Source organism: Coenobita brevimanus, chromosome 70 (assembly GCF_032717465.1).
Source record: "Coenobita brevimanus isolate Jiangsu-jjx chromosome 70, ASM3271746v2, whole genome shotgun sequence".
NCBI classification, from domain to species: domain Eukaryota; kingdom Metazoa; phylum Arthropoda; class Malacostraca; order Decapoda; family Coenobitidae; genus Coenobita; species Coenobita brevimanus.
In genome coordinates this window covers 48090585-48111981 of record NC_137023.1, presented here as the reverse complement: position 1 = coordinate 48111981, position 21397 = coordinate 48090585, and positions in this window count along the sequence as shown.

Sequence of the window (21397 nt, the reverse complement as noted above, 5' to 3'; positions counted from 1 at the left end):
CCCCGCCAGCCTCCCACGCCTGCATTAACACACCTGTAAATATACAGTACTAGGACTTGTCTTTGGCACCTCACCAACAGACCTGCTCTCACACCTGCTACCCACATATATATATATATATATATATATATATATATATATAATAATTTGGATGTATTTATGCATCGCTGGCTATATTTACCTCCGCCAACGAAGTTGGAGGTTCTTTATTCACCTATGTTTGTCTGTTTGTTTGTCCACACGAAATCTCCAAAAGTTCTCAGTGAATTCCAATGGAATTTTGTGGCAGCGTGGGCCATGGGCCAAGAAAGAATTGATTAAATTTGGGGGCGGATCCGGATCCTATGTGTCCAGCACAATATCCCCAAAAGTTCTAAATTAATTTCAACACCAGTTTGTGCAAGAGTGGGCCATGGGTCCAGGAATAACTGATTAAACTGGGGGGCGCATCCGGATCCTATGTATTTCGCATAATATCTCCAAGGATCCTGATTTTTATTAATGGCAATGGCACTGGCTGAGGTACTGTATGCGCTCTGAGTGCTTTCTAGTTGAAAGTTGTGTTGACGGAATATTTCCAGCCATATTAAACCCATCACTATATCGATTAATAATTATTATTTGCACAATACTCAGCCCAGAAAAAAAATCGCACGTGACTGAAACAGGATTTAAGTCAAGCACAGAAAGAGAGGATAGTTCTGGTTTCAAATATATAAGAAAGTTATGTAGTCATCTTTTCAGTCGAACAGCCGATGCAGCAACATTGGAGAACTCACTTTGTGTGTGTGTGTGTGTGTGTGTGTGTGTGTGTGTGTGTGTGTGTGTGTGTGTGTGTGTGTGTGTGTGTGTGTGTGTGTGTGTGTGCGCGCGCGCTCGTGTGCTTGTATGCACGCGTGTGTGTTCACTTTCAGAGTTCATGCCCACCAAACTGAGCCATGTCCACAACTGTCGTACCAACGTGACATGTTCGGGACAGTAACGTATGACTGGACTTTTAGGTAAAGGATGACTGACCTGGTGGCAGACAGCGATCAGTAGTACGCATAACATTCCATGGTAAAATTGAAAAGATTTTGTACTAATATCTCTCGCACGTTGCCTTACTAATGACAGAGAAAAAGCGTCACGTGAAATATGTGTATTTATTTCATGTGAGACCGATTACAGTTTCTTTCTTTTTTTTTTTTTCTTTTTTTTTGGGGGGGGGAACTGACTATATAAACACTGTACGGATGAGGAAGGTTATACTGTATTAAGACACATGAGATAGGAGCTTGACGAAGAATTAACATTCGTCTCCTTTCCTCTCAGAATTCCACAACAAAAGAAAAAGGGCTAGATTTATGCCTACTGATTGTTTAATGGACATTAGTCAACTGAAAATTTGCGTCATGCGTTTTAGTTTATTCTTGCTGCAACCAGACGATTTTATTTAACATAAAGACCTCTCGTACTTGATGGGCTTATTACGGCTACATCTAACTCCTTTAGTTGAAAAAGTCCATCCTAATCTGAATAAGTTCGTTTGCTGCCAAAAAATGAAAATATATCCCGACTAATTGCGTGAAGGCAGACATTCGGTTTATGCTGTTTTATTCTATTCCTATACAGCGACTCGCAACCATCGATATTACATCCAGATTCTTTTATTCTTTCATTCCTCGAACTGCATCTCTCCTGAACTCGCTTCCCCAGAGTTGTTAGTTGTTTCCCTCCAAACTTCAACCTACAGCTGTTCAAGACGAACTGTTAAGAGATATTTTATGAACACAGGACACCAGTAATCTGGTGTATGGACAAATTTTTTTATTCATTTGTTTTTCCTTCCTCTGTTCTGTTATTTAAAAAATAAAAAATCCCTTGTTGTATTGTTGGGTGAACAGGGACAAGGGGAACACAAACTGGGTCGAACAATCTAGTCGGTCCGGATTTTGCGCAAGAACTCTTCTAACTGCGAGCTGGACGTGTATACCAGCGCACTACCGTAACACCCAACGGAATTATAGTGTGTGAATACTGATGTTGTTGTTGTGGTGCTGTTTCGTCCTGTACATCCTTTACACCGCCTCGAAACTGTATCATAATGAGATCTTGTCAAACTGCTCAACTGCAGTACTTTCTTGTGCTCGAAATCCCATAAAGGTTTGGTGGCCTCACGCTGAAGTTGTCTTCCTGCAGTCCACCATCCTCATTTCGGGGGACAGGGATGGAGATGAAGGGTGTTTCTATAACTGAGGAGCAGCGCCACCCAATTACATCAGTCCTTTTTCAACACCCCCTACAGTATAAGAGTAAAGGAGGCAATGGTTTTCAAGTTGATTTCACCATCACGCTTTCGATCGATTCTCTATAGTAACTGCGATTTCTTTTTGCGGGAAAAATTGTTAAGAAGAGTGCAGAAACTTTCCTGTTAAAGTTGTTCTTCCTGCAAAAAAACTAAAGTTAGTTACATACGAAAGATGTCAAAATACTGTGAATCTCAGCTCGGAATTTATAAAGGTAGTATTTGGGTTAGTGGAGGTTTGTTAAATTGGGAGGTGGGTGGGGTCTGAATGGTGTGAACAGGAAAGGTGTGTGGAGTAATGAAGCTGTGCTGAATAGGGAAGGTGTGTGTGGTAGTCAAGGTGAGTGGGGTAGGAAAGTGTGTGCAAATGCAATAGGGTAGATGTGTAAGGTAGGGAAGATGTGTTGGGTAGGGATGGCGTGTGGGTAGGGAATGTTGGGTGGGGATGGTGTGTGGGGTAGGGAATGTGTGTGGGCAGGACAAGGGGTGGGAGTGAGTGTGGGGGTGAGTGTGAGTGGACGTGTGGCAGTAACTCCTGTGATATTTACAGCGGTGTTATGGCCAGGCGCGGGGAGGCTGCTGGTCTTGATATGCAAATGAAGTAAACAAAGGCAGGATGACGGCATTATGTGGCTTTGGTGATGGAGGCAGAGGTGGTGGATCCAGGCTGGAGTTATGGTGGTGGCGGTGGTAGTGAAGGGTACAGTGGTGGTGGGGCGGCGGTGGTAGCGGAGGGTGCAAGTGGTGGTGGTGGTAGCCGTGGTGGCGGTGGTGATGGGAACTTTTTAAACTTTAAAGAAAGAACCACCATCACCCTTTGGAAGGGTGATGATGGCTCTTTCTGTGGTGGTGGTATTGGCAGAACTTAAAATGATTCTTATAACGGCTGCAGGAATCATTCTCTTGTTCCTGAAATAGTGGTTGCAGTTGTAGGGAAGTCTCCTACAAGATAGTGTTAATGACTGTGGTGACTGCAGTGGAGATTATGCTAGTATCATCTTAGACTGAAATGATAATGATGAATTAGAAATGATTGAAAGAAGGTGTGGCTCAGTTCTACTTGGTACTGTTTATACCATTTATACTTATGGGAAATCGAGCGATGATTAGTGATGGTGGTGGCTGTGCAGGACAGACGAATATTATTACTTAACATAACTGTCGGGAACTTTAACGTGTTACTGCCTAATGGTAGTGGAGCTGAATACAGACTTGCCGTAGATGGTGCAATGCAGGAAGAAAGTATGGTGGTGATGGCAGTGGTAATGGTAGTTATGGCTGTGGTGGAAGAGGCTGTTAGTGTCACGGTGTGGCCATTACCCTTTCCGTTTTTAGTCATTGCTATCATCCGGCATCACTGAAGAACATCGTTTTCTTTATGGACTGTGGGTACATGAATGAGGATTTTGACAGTTGTTACGATTTTTTTTTCTTTTTTTTTTTTACCAAGCATACGATTTTATGTAATTTAAGAAAATTCTATAATACTGAGTTGGTTAATGAAGGGTATAGGCTAAAGCGTATGCTTCGAAAAATGCCTCCCAAACAGTTGCCTTGGAGATAACAAGAATGAATAAAAACGTTATCAAAGTGAGAGGGCTAAATATAAGCGAAGCATTTAGAAAACTGCTTGTGCCTGAAGTTAATGTAATTTTCTACCCCTCCTCCTCCTCCCCCCCACAGTTTCTGCGATGATTATTTATGGCAGACTGAGTGCTTGGTTATGTCCAAGGTAATTACACAAGAACTCTGGCAGAACATAGCGTTATTTATTTATTTATTTTTTTGCTTCACTACCAAGACGAACTTATTTTCTTATTGTTGTCCACAGAAGATTTTATTCAACTTCAGACTAACTTTTCGAACTGGAGGAGAAAGATCCAGCCTTTATAACCTCTTCACTATTAGAGAGCTTTCTAATCTGAATAAAGTTGCCTGATGTTATCCAGAATAAGGTAATATTGGGGTTTTCGTAGTGAGTGGTTTAAGCCGCTGTGACCACATCGAGATACTCTGCGTGACCAGTGTATGGGTTTATGTCAATTAAAATGGTGCTTTGTGCAGACATAGGAGGGGCCCATAAACCTGTACAATCTAGGACAAAAGTTCGGCTAAATCTTGGCCTCTTGCACTTTTCACTAACCCGTTGCTGGCAAGTATTCCTATGCTGAGGGAGGCTTGGTATGTTTCTCTGTTCATAGAGGATTCCCTTTCCTATAATGCACCAGGGAGTAAAGTGTGGACGTGCCCTGAGTGAGGAGTGGACGCAGCAGACTAATATACATAATTTTGTCCCCGACTCTTTCACACAACGGACAACCGTCGTCGGTACGTACTATTTTATTTCCCTCTCAACGATTATAGCATCTTATAGAACTATAGTGTTAACCCCCTGACTGCGATGATGTATTTTTAAATTATATATCTGCTTTCGCCAGACTATTTTGTTCAGCTCAGGGAGGTGGTGGCCGAGTGGATAAAGAGGTGGATTGTAGGGTGGTGACTAAGTGGATAAAAGGATGGACTGTAGGGTGGTGACTGAGTGGATAAAGGGATGGACTGTAGGGTGGTGACTGAGTGGATAAAGGGATGGACTGTAGTGTGGTGGCTGAGCTGATAAAGGAGTGAACTGTAGGATGGAGAAGTGAATAACGGGGTGGGTACTGGGTAGTACGTTGCAAGGTCGCGGGTTCATAGTCTGGTGTTTAGCTTTGTGATAACTGTCATTACTATTTTTCTCACAAACTACATTCATTGACAAAGACCCTAAAATAACTTCGCTAAAACCGCTGCTACATTCCTGAACCCTTATTCACAATGAAACATATGATCATTTCGCAGTAAATATGATTAATCCCTGCATTGCAATGACGTATTTCTTATTCAGTTCTTGTTACTTTCAGATGCATTACTTTAGCTTAGGAAATACTTTTCGAAATGGAGGAGTTTGATGAAACATTTCTTTACGCTTTCAGTATGAATACATAAGGTAACAGAATAGGGGTATTTGATGTCAACCCCCAATAATACAAAACATTTTCACTGAACTGAATGAAATTGTCAAATGGTGAAGGCTAGAGTTTTCTTATATTTTCCAATCCATATTTTCCATGGGTACATGACTGCTCTTTGCTGAAGGTTTGTATTGTTCAATATATGCACCGAAGCTCTGAGATAATTACTGTCGCTTATTGTCGGTGCCGCCACTTACTGAAACTAAAAAAGGCAGATTGTCGCTCCCCCGCCCCCACTGACCACGGATCTTTTTTGTATTGGTTTTTATTTATCACAGATTTCTTTATTTACGTCAGGAAAATTATCTGGTATTGAGAAGTTTAATAAGGCGCAAAACTGTAAATCCCCAACCCTCAGCCTCTCGTTTTCTTGTATTTTAAACTTTCTACAAATCCTTGCAAGGGAACATCGGTTAACTGCACGGGATGGCCTTGCAAAGGGGGATAGCATGCCTGCGGTTGATGGATCTGCGCGATCAGACAGACGGGAGTACTCAACAAGAACAACAACACATTAGTTTATACATCCGGGAAAGATGTCTCTCACTGAAAGGCTTAATAAAGCTCACAAATACATTCCACCGACTCCCCCCCGCCTCTCTCCTGCCTGCCTGAGAGTATTCAAATGAGATCAAATTAATTTTTAAATTAGCTCTATTCATAAGGTTTCCATGTGAAGGATTATTCAATTAACGCATAATGTGGCGAGAGGACGGCAGTGGAGGCGGAGGCCCAGTTTAGCTCTGAAGGTTCACAATAGTATTGCATTATAGATTATTAATTCACTGGAGTTTGTATAATTAGCGTTACCTTTACTAGAAAATTGTCTGTTATGCAGTCGGCCAATTAAAGTACTGCCCTCTAAACTGCTTTCTACTACAGAACAGTCTTGTAAACAATGTCCAATACATTTGAGTACAGCTTAGTAAAGAGCCTACTCACTAGAGTATCGTCTGTTTCAGTTATTCTGTTACAGTATTATTTAATGACTATTTTGTTGTATTAATAATGAATATTGGTATATAACAAGTATATCCATGAGCAGAGTCATATCTCCATATTCACTGCCATTTCATTTCGACTTCATTTAATATGCATATGTACAATTTGGATTGGAAAGTGTGATTTACCTCTTCTTAACTCTGGGGCCGCCACCCACCGCCGTAATGACCTGGCGGAGAAAGCGGGATTAATGGGTTGTTGTGTGTGTGTGTGTGTGTGTGTGTGTGTGTGTGTGTGTGTGTGTGTGTGTGTGTGTGTGTGTGTGTGTGTGTGTGTGTGTGTGTGTGTGTGTGTGTGTGTGTGTGTGTGTGTGTGTGTGTGTGTGTGTGTGTGTGTGTGTGTGTGTCTTGGACCAGAGATGGGGTGCAAGGAAGGGAGGTGGGATGTATCAAGGAAAGAAATGGATGAGTGAAAAGGAGACACATTACAGCGGAACTGACACAGATCATCGTCATCATCATCATCATCTTCATCAACCTAAACACTTAATTCAGTCTAAAGTAAGCGAACATTATGTTAGAGGACAAAAGACTGTTCGCCTCTTAAATTCAGTGACGTCCCTCACAAACACTCGGAGTCCTTTGGCTAGCAGATTAAAAAACGTGTGCCAGGCCATTGACATATATTTCTCCAAACGTACCTCATCCAAACTGGGTCAAAATCGAAAAGTCTGTCCTAATCTGAATCAGACTTTTTTGTTTGCAGAAAGAATAAAGTATAAAGGACCTCATCGGTTTGAATGGCTGAACTTACTTCAAATATTTATGTAAACTGTTTTCATATCGTCACTTTTTAAGGAGTAAGCTAAACGTAAACACATACTATACACCGTGCGTGGACTAGCGTGGAAAAACTGCATCTTTTTTTACTTACCCATTTGCATTAATACTCCAGTACGGGTGAATGTTGAGCTGCATCACGTATATGAATATGCAGATGTTGGGTCCATGTTGTGTGTGTGTGTTTGTGTGTGTGTGTGATTTTGCGGATAGAGTCTGTTCTCTTACTCATATGAATATCCTCACGCTCATTATGATTCACACTATTACTCGGCTTTGAACTCACTCACTCACTTACTCATACCAGTCTTACACCCACTACCTCTGACTTTCATATTCTCATTCACTCACTCTCTTGAACACTATCACTCACTCTCGCCCTAACTCTGTCTTAAAATTCATACCCATGCTCTCTATATTTCTATTACTCGCTCTCATTTTGATTCTTACTGTCACTCTCCATGTCACTCTCACCCTCATACCGTCAATCGCTATCCATACTTATTTCACTCCTTCATTCAATCTCAGACTCATTCACCGCCACCTGTTGCCATCCCTCACACCATCATCGTTCCTTCTCATGGACGTTGGTTAGTAAGTCAGGATTATTCTCTATGGCAGAATAAAGGATTAGTCCCTTCTCTGTGCTAAATGGAATCATCAGCCGACAGCTAGAATTACTGTAATTCTTTGTCTGCCGATAGCTCTCTCACGTACACATCAGCAGATTTTTAAAACAATACCATTTATCCAGTTACTAGCTTCGGAGAGTGGGCGTCCATGACCTTGTTACAGTGGAATGACAGAACGACATACTTCAGTGGGGTTAGCTAGTACCTCACTTGGGTTTTAGCGTAGCTAGTTTTTGCATAGTTCAGGTTCTAGAAATTTAGAACCGCGTCACTCCCTGAAGAATGTTATAAATTGGCAATGGAGAGAGGAAGTACGTGACTCATTCAGTTTTATATTATGACTGGGATATTGACAGTAAAAAATACTGTTTGTAACAATGTAAACTATCTTTTTAATCATTCAATTGTTTGCTGGCTATAAGGCACCTAACATTCTCTCTCTCTCTCTAAAGTTTGCTTGAGATCAACACTTCCAGTCCTACTGTTCTCAGTTTTTGATGTCCATACTTTTGTGTATTTTTAGTACCAAAGCTTCATATTATTATGTAACTTCAGAATTTAAAACAAGAACATTCGGAACACTGGTGTTTGCATGTTCAGTTTAAAGGATGCATTACATGGATGGGTACAGCCGGAAAGTAAGTTTACTGGCTCACAAAAAGCACTGATTATGATTAGATAAGTTAGCGTGGAAGTACAAATATATTTACACGACTATTCTGATCCCCATTCCAATGCAAGGAAGTGATGCTTGTGCCCTGCTGGAAGGACAGAAGTCTAAAGTGAAAGCTGGAAAAATGAGTTAGCGAGGAGGAGTATGATGTGTTACGTGAAAAAACACTGAAAAATGAGGAGGTGTAGGGCGTTGTGGAGTTGATGTAAATTTGCTAGGATGCTTTGGAAAAAATTCTTTAAGATAGTTTGGTCATGTGAAGAAGCTGAAGAATGAGAGACTGACTAGGAGAGTGTATATTACTGAGTTGAATGGGGAGAGGGAGACGGAGACCGAGGATAAGATAGAGGGATGAGGTGGAGAGGCATATGAGGGAGGGGATGTTAGTTGCAGAGAGGGCAGCTTGATAGCAGGAGACAGGGTTACATGGAGATCAGACGTTTGTGGCTACTCCTTATGGGATTGAGGCGCCTGGCGATAGATTGATAAACAGATAGACATAAAACTGTGAAAAAAAAAATGCCCATATCAATAGTTTTTTCTTTATTTTTCAATTTTTTGCTGTAACCTCACTAATATCTTAAGTTTCTTGTATTGCGCATGGAACCTGTAACAAGTACACTGCTTCTGTAACACAGGCTATGACTCCTTGCAGTAACTGTGACTAAATATATATTGCAGTATATAGTTAATATAAATATTAATACTGTAACGTTTTCTTCATATTTAGATTACATTTTCGCATGTATATTCAACAAGGTATACCGGTGATTAGTGTTTAAATAATCTGAGGTAATTATATCCAAAACTACTTTTCCTTGCTGTAAAAAAAAAAAAAAAAAAAAAAACAAAGTGAACATGAGGATTATAATATTGGTGTATGTGTTATATTACTGGTTGTTAATGGAAACTTAGAAAGTCTGTGAAAAACTACGAACAGTTTGTCTTTAAAAAATTATAATGGGGACACGTGTTAATATATGCCATGCGTCGTGTCCTGGGCAATATATGTACAAGTTCACTGGTCGTAGCTCTGTGCATAAGGGAGAACTTCACCATTAAAGTTGTGGTATGTCTAGCCCCACCTGGTTTCTGTACCTTTTTTCCCAACACCTGGCGTATAAAAGGCTAATATAAATCGTGCAATTACATCACCATCATCCCCTGCATATGTGGATACTGGTTAGTGAATCGGGATGATGTTCCAGTTCCAACGCACACATTTGTAGCAGAATAATGGATTAACTGGAACCGAAAATTCCTGTTCCGCTAATCACCAATGGCTGTATTAATATGGAAATGAAGGGTGGAGGGTAATTGTGATATCAGTTTTGTGATGATGAATGATGGTTTTTGTTTTGTTGTGTGTGTGTGTGTGTGTGTGTGTGTGTGTGTGTGTGTGTGTGTGTGTGTGTGATTTCCTCCTTAATTCCGCCTCATCAGTTCAACACTTTATGTACGTGTAAATATATTGTATGCTTGTATGCTTAATATTGTATTACCACTGCGGCGGAGTTAAGCACTTCTTATATGGTTAGGCAAATTTACTGTATACGTACCAGCCGTCTTTTACTTATCCTAAAAGGACTCTAATACGGAGAACCGAATTACACCATCGTTAATATGCCAGTAATGAGACACATCGCCACTCAAAACTATACGAACGGGTATTGATAAGAGAGGTTTTTGAGTGCATACATGATCAAAGAAGCACATACAGCAACGATGAGTTTCACGTATCTTTCCTCAGCTATTATATTTCAGTCTATTTTGATTCATTTAAAAAAAAATGCCTAATCAGTTCATCCATTTCGGCAATAAACAGCCATTTAACTACGATGGCATCATATTTTAGTTTATGCCTGCTGCCTTCATGCAGATTTGTGAGGCATAATATCATCCAATTACAAGGGAAAATAAAAGAAAAACTAAGGAGCAACAAGTCGTCTGATAGCAACAAGGACCAAAACAGAAATGATGTCCTCTGGGTGAAAGAATTAAATCTGTTTCCTTAGCCTGCACTCAGCCCAAATTGTTATATGCCCAAGATTTTTTAAATCATTCTGGCTAAGGAGGCAGGATATGATACAGATTATGGGAGACCTCTTACAGTGAAGGGGTTAATGAAGGCAATATCTGACCCCTCCAGCTCGAACTGTCTCTCCTAATCTAAATGGAACAGAAGATTAAAATATAAACTACCTGTGTATGTCATTGTAGTAAAGGGATCAACTTGTATCCTGGCTATTGTTCGGCTCACTCTTCTTTTCCCACACAACATTCTTCTACCCTTCCATTTCTTAACTGCCTCACCTGCCCTCGCACCTGCCTCACCTACTGAATATTACACCCACCCTTGCACCTGCCTTGTTGAGTTTCATCCACTCATACTCCTGCCTCACCCACCCAAACACCTGCCTCACCTACTGAACATCACACCTGTCCCATTGCCACTCCACCCACCCACACACCTGCCTCATCCACGCACCTACTTCACGAACTGAACATCACACCTGTCTCTCTGCCATTTCACCAACTTTCACACCTGCCACACTACACAGGCAGGTCGCACCAATATTCCGAGCAGCCGTCAAGCATGAAATTGAGCTATCCAGTATATGAGGGAACCTGACGTGACACAGTGTGCGGGGTTCATTATGGATTCAGTATCACAGTCACCCGTCTTCATATACCTGACATTTTCCATATAGTTCCTGAAGCTCTTTCATCCTTTTCCTCGCGTTTTATTTCTCTTTTCAGTATTCTCCTAAAGGTAGATTTTGCCTTTTCCTCCTTTTAGCTCTGTCTCTCTTAGGATATCCGGAATAATTTCTGGGTGGCATCAGGTGGTCCTTAGGCTGCTTAATGTAGTGTGACAAAAGGCAGAGTTCTGTGTGACATATGAGGCTTCTCAACATCTCTTCTTTATCGATATATTTTGCATTTTATGCCTTAACATTCTCTTGTATGATATTAATGTTGCTTTCATAAGGACAGAGTTTATTTGGAGAGCATACAAGAAGATGTTGAGGTGTTATAGGCAGAATAAGTCGCCAATGAAAAGGCACCACGAAATCTTTTAAGCCACTTAGAATGCGGCCTAGACTAAGTTGGCGCGCACTTAGGAAGCACAGGAGGAGCCGAGGAATCTGTTTGTTTAATGGATGCACAAGTTTTTTATCACTTTTCCTGATTACCACCATATGATTTTATTCAGCAGAAAGAAATTTCATCAAATAAAGACATAAAAAATTTTTTCAATGTCTTTCAGAAAAATGTCACGCTTTCAGTCTATATTTTAACTGACAACATATGACTTTTTTTCCTTTTCAACAGAAGAAAATGCCTCTCAGATAAAAGTTCACTATGTAGATGTAATCCACACTCACCTCACCTCCAGCCTGATGATGTTGAGCAGAGGCTCCAACGGAGAGATGAAGTGTTGTTGGTGTGAGGGGAGAAGAGAATCGCGTCTGCAAGAAAGATGGAGGTGTAGTGGTGAAAGAAAGATACGAAGAAAAATATTCTGAGAAATATAGTTTAAGAGTTGACAAGGGTTGCTTGTTACAGCTAATACTTTGTTTATAACAGTTCTACAATACTAGTATAACACAGTTGACTTTCAAGAATTGAATGACATGTATAGAGAAAGGGAATACACATACTGGAATTAATGTAAATTATTCTTCGTATTTTAAAGTTATCGACCGTACATTCTTGCGTTGCGAAGGCAGGTGACAATGATGTACTGTGGAATATCAATGAATTCAACGTTGATACGACTACTTGAACTGCCCTTCTTTTTAGAATGGGAGTAGAGTTATCCATATGGTAACTGTTATTAGATTTGCAGTTTCTTTTACGTTCAGCATGGCGGAATTACTATTTTAAGGAGTACATACGACAGAGTATGTACGAAAGAAATCTCGAGTTTCTGTCAACTTATCAGGCATGCAAATAAAAATAATAAAAAAAAGTGTACCACCCCGTAGCACTCCAAAACACAAGTAATGGAGAGAGACGACTTCACGTTGTGGCCTCGGTGCAACTAGACATCGAAGCTGCCCGTTACACAGACATCAGTTTAATTCCACTCTCATCCGTCGACGACAATAGTTGACTATAGAAGAGGGGCAAGTACTGACTGAAATCATCTGAGCTTATGTCCAAATGAACCTGGGGATACAACAACAACGGACAAAGGCCTCTTCTGATTTTAATGGGATGTTAGCCTACACCTTCCAGAACTTGCACATTGGTGATTTGAACCCTTCGCTTCGCTTTCTACCTAGCTCTTTCTCTCTACCAGCTTCAGAGATATCATACTGCTACTCTGGTTGTTCGTCTGTCATCTGTAAAACCGAAGTCCAGTACTGTACTCTTGTTCGTTCCGATATCGAAAAAGTTTACATTATATGCATATCTATATCTATCTATCTATCTATCTATCTATCTATAAATATATATATATAGATAGATAGATAGATATTTATATTTTTTTTGAGCGTGTATATATATACATACACATGTATGTATATTGAATGTACATGGAAGCTTCTGCCTTTAACTAAAATTTATCAATCTTTTCCCAGAAGTCTGTCCTTGGTCGTCTGATACACTTCTTTTCCCGACATACGTGCCACTCCCCTTGCATTACACCGCACGTTGTTACCAATCAGGCTTTTGTCATTATCTTATCTGCTCATCAGCCTCGCCACGCAGCACCGTGTTTGTGTCTGGGGACGAAAAAAAGTGGATTAAGAAAAAGCGAAATTAAGTATCCATTCTGGCTGGGGTAATTTGCATACTGGGATGAAGTTAGCATGTTTTCCCTGGGCGCTGTTGCCACTTTCTCATTTCAGGCGTAGAGGGAGAGAGTCGTGGAGAAAGAGAAGAGGAAGGGAAGATGAAATGACTGGAAGAAAAGGAGAGAGATACAGATAAATAGACAGATAGATACAGAGAGAGAGAGAGAGAGAGAGAAGAATCGAAGATAGGAGACGGAGACAGTGAGATAGAGTGAGTGAAAGGATGGAAAGGGAGGTGGAGAATGACAAATGAAAGGCAGTGAGGACGACGAGGAAAGTGAGAAACAGGCAGAAGGACGTGGGGGACAGGGAGAGAGAGATAGGGAAGAAGACGCGAGGGTGAAGAGGGAAGCAGGAAATGAGAACCAGAAGGGGAGATGAAAGACAATGAGAAACAGAGTGAGGGTGAGAAAGAATGAGGAGGGTGAAGGATCCAAAGAAAGAGAAGAAAAGACAGTGAGAAAGTGAGAGGGAGGGACAGGAAGGAGGGAGAGGACGGCCGTGAATTGAAGTAGTGAAGATGAAATAGACTGAAAGAGAAAAAACAGGAGGGAGGGAGGGGGAGAGGAAGATATAAGAAGAGTGGATTAAAGAGAATGAAATAGGGTGAGAAGAAGCAAGAACCGAGAAGGAGGAAGAGAAACAGTAGATGGAAATGAAATAGTGAAAACCAGGAAGGAAGGAGAGGGAGGTAGTAAGAAAAAGAAGAAAAAAAAATCGGGAGGATATAGTAAGACAGTGCAAAACAAATTGTTTTTCCACGTTCTGTTCCTGTAGATGACTCTTCCTTAGTGTGTTTGCTAGGCTAGAGTGAGGCGGAAGGCGAAGAGAGAGATATACGGATGAAGGTGATGGAGAAGGTGAAACAAGGAGTGCCACTGCAAGAAAGGTATTTTTTATTTGATAAAAAATATGTTGCAGTGAAAAAGAGGACAACAAAAAAGGTAAAGATAGAAGCAGAATCAGCTAAAACAGGAATGAGAGAGAGAGAGAGAGAGAGAGAGAGAGAGTTATTTCTTCCCTCTTCCCCATCTCTCCGTACATCTTACCCTCTTCTCAAAAGGCTCGCAATTAAGGTTGAGGGTAGTGTGGCCGGCATATCAATTAGTGCTGAATTAGTGGAAGCTGCGGCTGCCCCACTTCACACAGGTGGCGCTGGCGTGGCGAGGGGAGAGGAGGAGATGGGAAGGTGAAGGCGAAAAAAAAAAAAAAAAAATTAATCCCTTGAATCCTTCGACAAAACTTTCACTTTATTCATGCTGACAACAGACGGATTTAGTCGCCTCAGAATTTAGGCTTCTGGGTCTGGAAGGGTTGGATATACCGCTAAAAAGAGCAGAATCGTCTTTAGATTAGAAGAATTACGTAAAAAATTGAGGGATCCAAGTGACGACGTTAATGCCAACTTAGGAACCTAGGGACCCGTGATTTGGTTCTGGTAGTCCAATCATTTAAGGGTAGTATAATGATCTGCGTTCCTGGCAAGTGTTGCATGACTGAAAAACATTAAGCTACCTCTTGGATTAGGGAATATATCGAAGCCGCGACCCGAGAGCTCAAAGATCTGACTGTCCAATCAGTGTCCAGTGTACTGTAGAACAGTGATTGTGTACAAGAGTATCTATAGTGTTCTGTTTATCTGTATCTATATCCACTATGTATCTCTCTGTGTGTATAAATAAATAAATAAATGAATAAATAAATAGGAAAATGAATGAAATGAATAAATAATTATATACATATCTATATCTATATCTATCTACCTGTCTACATATCTATATCTACAGCTATCTATCTATCTATCAATCTATCTGTCTATATAGTATATATATATATATATATATATATATATATATATATATATATATATATATATATATATATATATATATATATTTCCCGTCCGATCAGCGAAATTAAGCAACGTTGGGTCTGGTTAGTACTTGGATGGGTGACCACCTGGGAACACCAGATGCTGTTGGCATAACGTTCTCCCTACGTGTGTGGGGTTGGTGGAGGATTAGTGCCCCTCCCTGTAAAACAATTAACTCTAAACCCTTGGCCACCCCGTCTGGGATAAATGGCGTCTGGCAATGAATATATATATATATATATATATATATATATATATATATATATATATATATATATATATATATATATATATATATATATAAGAAAACTGAAATTATTTACATTCTTTTTCACTTCGCTCTGAATCTTTTATATTTATGTTAACGCAAGATAGTTTTATCCAGTTGATTGATACATATCCATGTGAAAGGATTAAAGAGACCTCTATTGATTATATTCGAGTATTTGCTTCAGTTTCTGGTCAAGATATATATTTACCTATACAATCGCACAGTTGTTCCAGAAACCGTTTATAACGGTCACTTTAAAATTTCCAAATATTTGTCGTAACAATGATCGGTATAGTTGATTTATATGGACGTAGCAAAATCAACAAGAGTGTCCAATACTTTCGTCACTGGTTTGGGTTTCCCGCCACGAAACTGCTATTCTTCCTTGAAGTTATATTTATGCCCGGAAGTGCCACGTAAATATTAATGAATAGACGATAAAAGCCAGGCCAGAAGAGTGACTGCTCTTGGGGAGTGCTCAGGAGGCAGAAATTGAGCAATATATTACGGGTTTTGACGGCATCGTGTGAAATATGGCCACGACACACCTACTTAGCTCACTTACCTTCATGCTGCACAGTTTGGGACAAACGCTAGCATATGTTTCACCTCTTCTATTTGACTTTTTCTTCTGATGGCAAATACTCCGAGGTTGAGAGAGGCTTGGAATGTGTTATGGTCATAGATCAATGCCTTTATTATGAAGCCTCAGGTAGGAAAGTGACGGACATGTAAGTGAGAGAAAGTCGCAGTGAAACACTAGACCATGCTTTGTTCTTAAATGTACATCGTCCCTCTCTTACCCAGTTCGTATTCAGTAGCCCCACTTGAGAAGCAATAATGGGAACTCAAATTTCATGCAGCTTTCGTGCATACTACTTCGCTTGGATTTACAGTCAGGGACGGAAGTTTGTCTACTGTACACTTACTGCATGTCCGTCGCTTTTCCTCCCTGGTGTATTACCGATATATATTATAAAGAACCATCCATGAGGAGTGAAATCTTCTATGCCTCTCATCTTCTCGACGAAATATTATAATATAAGCGTGTTTCCTAATCTCACTGGGCTTGATAATCAAAGGGATAAAAGGCCAGAGCGAAACTGATAAATGTATCCTGGACAAATCAAGAGATTTGCCAATTAGTGACTCGGGTTCATGTGCGAGGGATTTTTCTGGAAGGTACTGAGCGTACCGACGGCCGCGTATCTGTTTTTGGTCGCAAAGCTTATAGGCCCTTACCCTGGGGTTCTCCCCGTTATTAACTTTCGAAAAGGCCTAGTTCTGTCACCTATTTAGGATACTGGGTTAATGAACTTATTTCTAACACTTTCATTTCGACAAGAGCGTCAAAGGCTAAATGAAACTGCCTGGCGGTAGCAAGGATCAGAGTTGACAACAATGTACTGAAGTGGTTACCAGCAACACTAATGAACTCCCGTACAGCCAGACAGACAGGACGACATGCTGACCAACTGACTGACGGACAGATGCGCCTAATTGAACTGAGCTAGATATAATTTCGGTATTAATCTCTGCCTTGTCAGATGATGTGTGAAGTGAAGGCTGTGGATGGTGGGCAGGAGTGGGGGGGGGGGGTGAGCAGGTCTCAGTGTGGAATAAGCTATGTGTGGTGTATCTAACTCTTTCAATTCGGAGATGTAATTTTCAATTCGTTATTGCTTCCTCCAGACGATTTTACTCAGTCTAAGATGTATCACTCTTACTGAACTGCATAATGAAGTCTACCTAAGCCCTCCAGTTCTAAAGCTTTTCTGAAAAAATGCAGCATCATACCAAAGCTGTTGAACTCAGTGCCTCTGACATAAAACAATGGCGATCCATCTGCAATGAAGGAACCATTCATCTAGATTCTAGAAGAAGTTAGGAACCTGGCCAGAAAAAAGCGTAGACAAGGAAGGCACAACCAAAACAGAGTTCTCCTAACAAATCCGGACTTGACATGCCAACTGTGTGGCAAAGTTTGCGGATCCACAATTGGTCTGCACAGTCACACATGTTGGCAGGAAAGACTGTGTAACACACCATCTTAATGAGAGAATAGTAGCCGTCGTCTTCTGCAGTAGAAGGAAAGCTTTAAGTAAGTGTGTGTGTGTGTGTGTGTGTGTGTGTGTGTGTGAGTGTGTGTGTGAGAGAGAGAGAGAGAGAGAGAGAGAGAGAGAGAGAGAGAGTCAGACAGACAGACAGAGACAGAGAGGGAGAAGAAACACAATAACACGAAAAAGGTTTTTTCCCGTTTTAACTGAATTTGGTGGAAGCACTGAGTCAGCCAAGGGTTTGACAAGTTATTTTTAGAACAGTTCACAAGACTAGGTTAAAGTTTCACCTAACAATGCCATTCTAAAATTCTATCCAGTTTTTACCAAACTTTGAGAAACGGTTCAAGGTAAGCATAGGATAAAGGTATTCGATTTTGAAGTTAATCAGTCGGATATCAAGGTCACAGGGCAAGATTAACTCAATCATTTTTAATCTGAGTTGAACCAAGCTTGGAGAAAGTGTTATGGGTCAGTCAAGAATGAAACAGTTCGACTTTTCAGGGCAATCAGTCGAAGGTCGAAGTCACTGGACAAATCAAATGTTTGTCATGGATATCGCACTCTCAGTGTTCCTTTTTGTTAATACAGCACGTAATTACTTTATGTCCCATTTCTGCGTTTGGAAACTTTTATTTTTATCCCTGCAGTCTAGTGGGTTAAAGATGCATGCTATAGAACGAGGCGTCACACATTCGACTCCCCTCAAGGGCCATTGGCTGACACCGGGAAGGGCATCTGGTATCAAAGTGCTACTCGCTTTAAAAAATTTTGACTGAACAGACGCCACGAAAGAGAGGAGTGCACGTCGTAAAACTGCGTCACCCACCTCTCTCCAGCAGATACCGATGTATTTTTGTATGAAGATAGAGTAACGTATACTACTGGACCACTCTTGCAACCTCTTAGGCTTTTTTTTACCATATTCTCCATTCAGTATTTCTACTTGCTCATCATATGAGCCGCATCTTTCATTAACCCTGAACCATACCTCTTGTCCTTCCCTCTCACTCACACCCGTCGGACGTAAGTATTTGGTCTTCATAATTCTTCCCTCTCATTCCTCCGTCTCAATCATATTTGTCTGTCATTAGTATTCTCCGATGGTTACTTTTCCCTTCTTCCTTCCTCTCACTCACCCCCGTCACTTGTTAAAATACCTCCATGGATTTACTCATTCTTTTCCCTCTTTCTTCCCAGCCAGTCATTAGTACTGTTTCTAGTTGACTATAAATTTCTTCACTTCCTTTTCGCATTCAGTCTTTCCTGCCAGTCATTAAAAATTCTTCAATGGTATTCATAAAAATCTCAGCGCCGTCCTCTCGGTCAAACTCGTCATTAATTGGTGTTTTTTTTCTCCCACACAGTTACATGCGTCATTTATTAATCATCCTTTAAGGTGTTTGTAAGTTTTGTCCCTCCTTCCTGTCTGAGTCACACCAGTCATCAGTATTCTTCAGAGTTCTTTATATTTCTCTCACCTCCTTTCACAGACTCACCTTTTCAGTTAAGTCCGTTGATCACCAGGATTTTTTTTTTTCCCCCGTCAGTCATCAGTATTCTTCAAGGGCTTTCATATCTCTCTCTCTCCTTCTTCCTTTCACTCACTCACACCCGCCAGTCATTAGTATTCTTCCCAGGTGTTGATAAATCTCTCCCTTTCCTCCTCCCCAGAAGTTGTCCTTATCAAAGTTAACAAAATCTAGCACCACGAGTCACTCCCTCTTGCTTACGGATCTCCTCGGAATTTTGAGCAGGGTCTGGATTTGAGAAGTACTACACTCTATTCACCTTAAAGAAGATAAAATTGCCATCTCTTGAACCTGAAACTTCAGATGTAAGTAGAGATTAACAGAAGTGCACAAGGCTAGTCACGAAGTGCTATAAAAATATGCATAGTATCGTCTTATTCAGCCGTTGAACTACAGGAAATAAGCTGCAGAAAAACGAAAATCACCATAAAGTTAAGATGGACGGACTGCAGTATCCCTTCCTTTCTTCTAAACCAGAAGTTACGCTATTCATAGCTAACAAAAATCAAGCACCAATAGTCACCCCCACTCGCTAATACTGTGTTGGGAAATTCTGAACAGGTTTGAAGACCGTATGCTTAAACCTTCAATCACGATTGGGAAGCCAGGTCTCAAGTTTTTTTTTTTCTTTTTATGGACATTCATGGAACGGCTATGGTCATTAGATGTAATCAGTCTGCATCTCATATCGCAGAATACAGTTAGCAATTATAAAAAACAGACCAGACACGTTCTGCCTTTGTTAAGTACTTCGGAAATAATCGTCAAAATTATTCCATCACAATTTGAAAGATACAGAACAACGATGAAAGTATGCAGTCAGTCAGTTAGCCAGCCTTAGAGTGATGGGGCTTATGACATGCATATCACATAGTTTCCTTACTCGCACTGATCGGATTTCTATCTTCAGTGTTAACTTTTTGGCTGCTAGGAATCGTGTCAAAAGAATAAAATTATTTGGCTTTAACTTAAATGAAATGTTTACGATTACCATTACCAGAGATACCTTGAGATATATTCTATTTTTCATTCTTTGACTCCTAAAATTTCGTTCAACTGAACGAAATAAGCAGTGTTAATCTCAATAAAATGACACGTTTAGCGGGAGCAGGAAAAGGCTACCACTCCTAAAGTACTATTTTGGGCCATCTTACTGAATGTGATCCTGTGCTGATTCTTTTTTTTTTTAATGACCTTTTGGAAAATGTATAGTGAATGGAAACCACAGATTCTAGATGAGTGAGGAATTAGGTGCTGCTATGACCACTGCATGCTTTAATCAGATATTTACGCAACTCCTACATAAAATCTGAAAAGTTTGTTGTGTTCCCAGCAACGTATCACTAGGTTTGGAAAGTCATTACGTACTGTCTCGCTATTCATCGTTACGGAATGAACATGTATTTATGCACACAATTGTACATGAGAGTCAGTGCGGTAGATGGAATGTTGGTGAAGACATAAAAGCAAAATCATATGAAATAGAGGAGATGTTAATGAAGTGGTAAACCTGGATTTAAGTGGAATGGAATGGATGCTGCTGAAAAGATTATATACTTAGGCGGAATGATAGGGATGCACATGAAGACTAAAGGTTATTAAATGGAGTGGAAATCATACTGACGAAGGGAAAACAGTATAACCTCAGTGAAATGACGTGGAAGGAATGATGATAATTAAGAGATATAAACATGATTATGTGACATGGAACGGACACTGATCAAGACTAACGTTAATCACGTGAAGTGGAGGAGATGGAGACGAATTGACACAACTGCAGCTAGATGAAGAAGAGATGCTGCTGATGAAGTATAACTATAACCAAACGAAAGAGGATGAGATTCTGCTGAAGACTAACCAAGGGGAATGGAAGGGAAAGAAGTATAGCCATGAGAAGTGGATGAGATGCTGTTCAAAGATTCAGGCCCAGGAGATATAAGTATAATATAATCAAATGAAGAAAAAGAGGTTCTGATGAGAAGATAAAAACAGAAGTAGAAGATATATAATTAAAAAACTGTCGCTGAAGAGATGCCAGTATAACGAAACTTAAGAGGAAGAGATACTGAGGATGAAAGTATAAAAATGGTGCAAGAAGAACAATATGATAAAACTATATATGATAAAATTATAAGCAAAAGAATAATTTCAACTGCAGTGGAAACGATGCTGATAATGAGATAACAGCATATTAATCTGACCTGGGAGAGAAGCTAATGAGGAGATTTGCACTTATATATATATATATATATATATATATATATATATATATATATATATATATATATACCTGTATATGCACAATACTTCCCTTCCACCTGAAAATACGCGACTATGAATGACGTGGAAGGGATGAAACTGATGACATAAGCGCATACAAAACGGAAGTGGAAGAGATACTAATGAAGAGATATAACCCATGTATAAACGCAACACCTCCGTTCCAGCCCTGTACCCCCGACTGTGTGC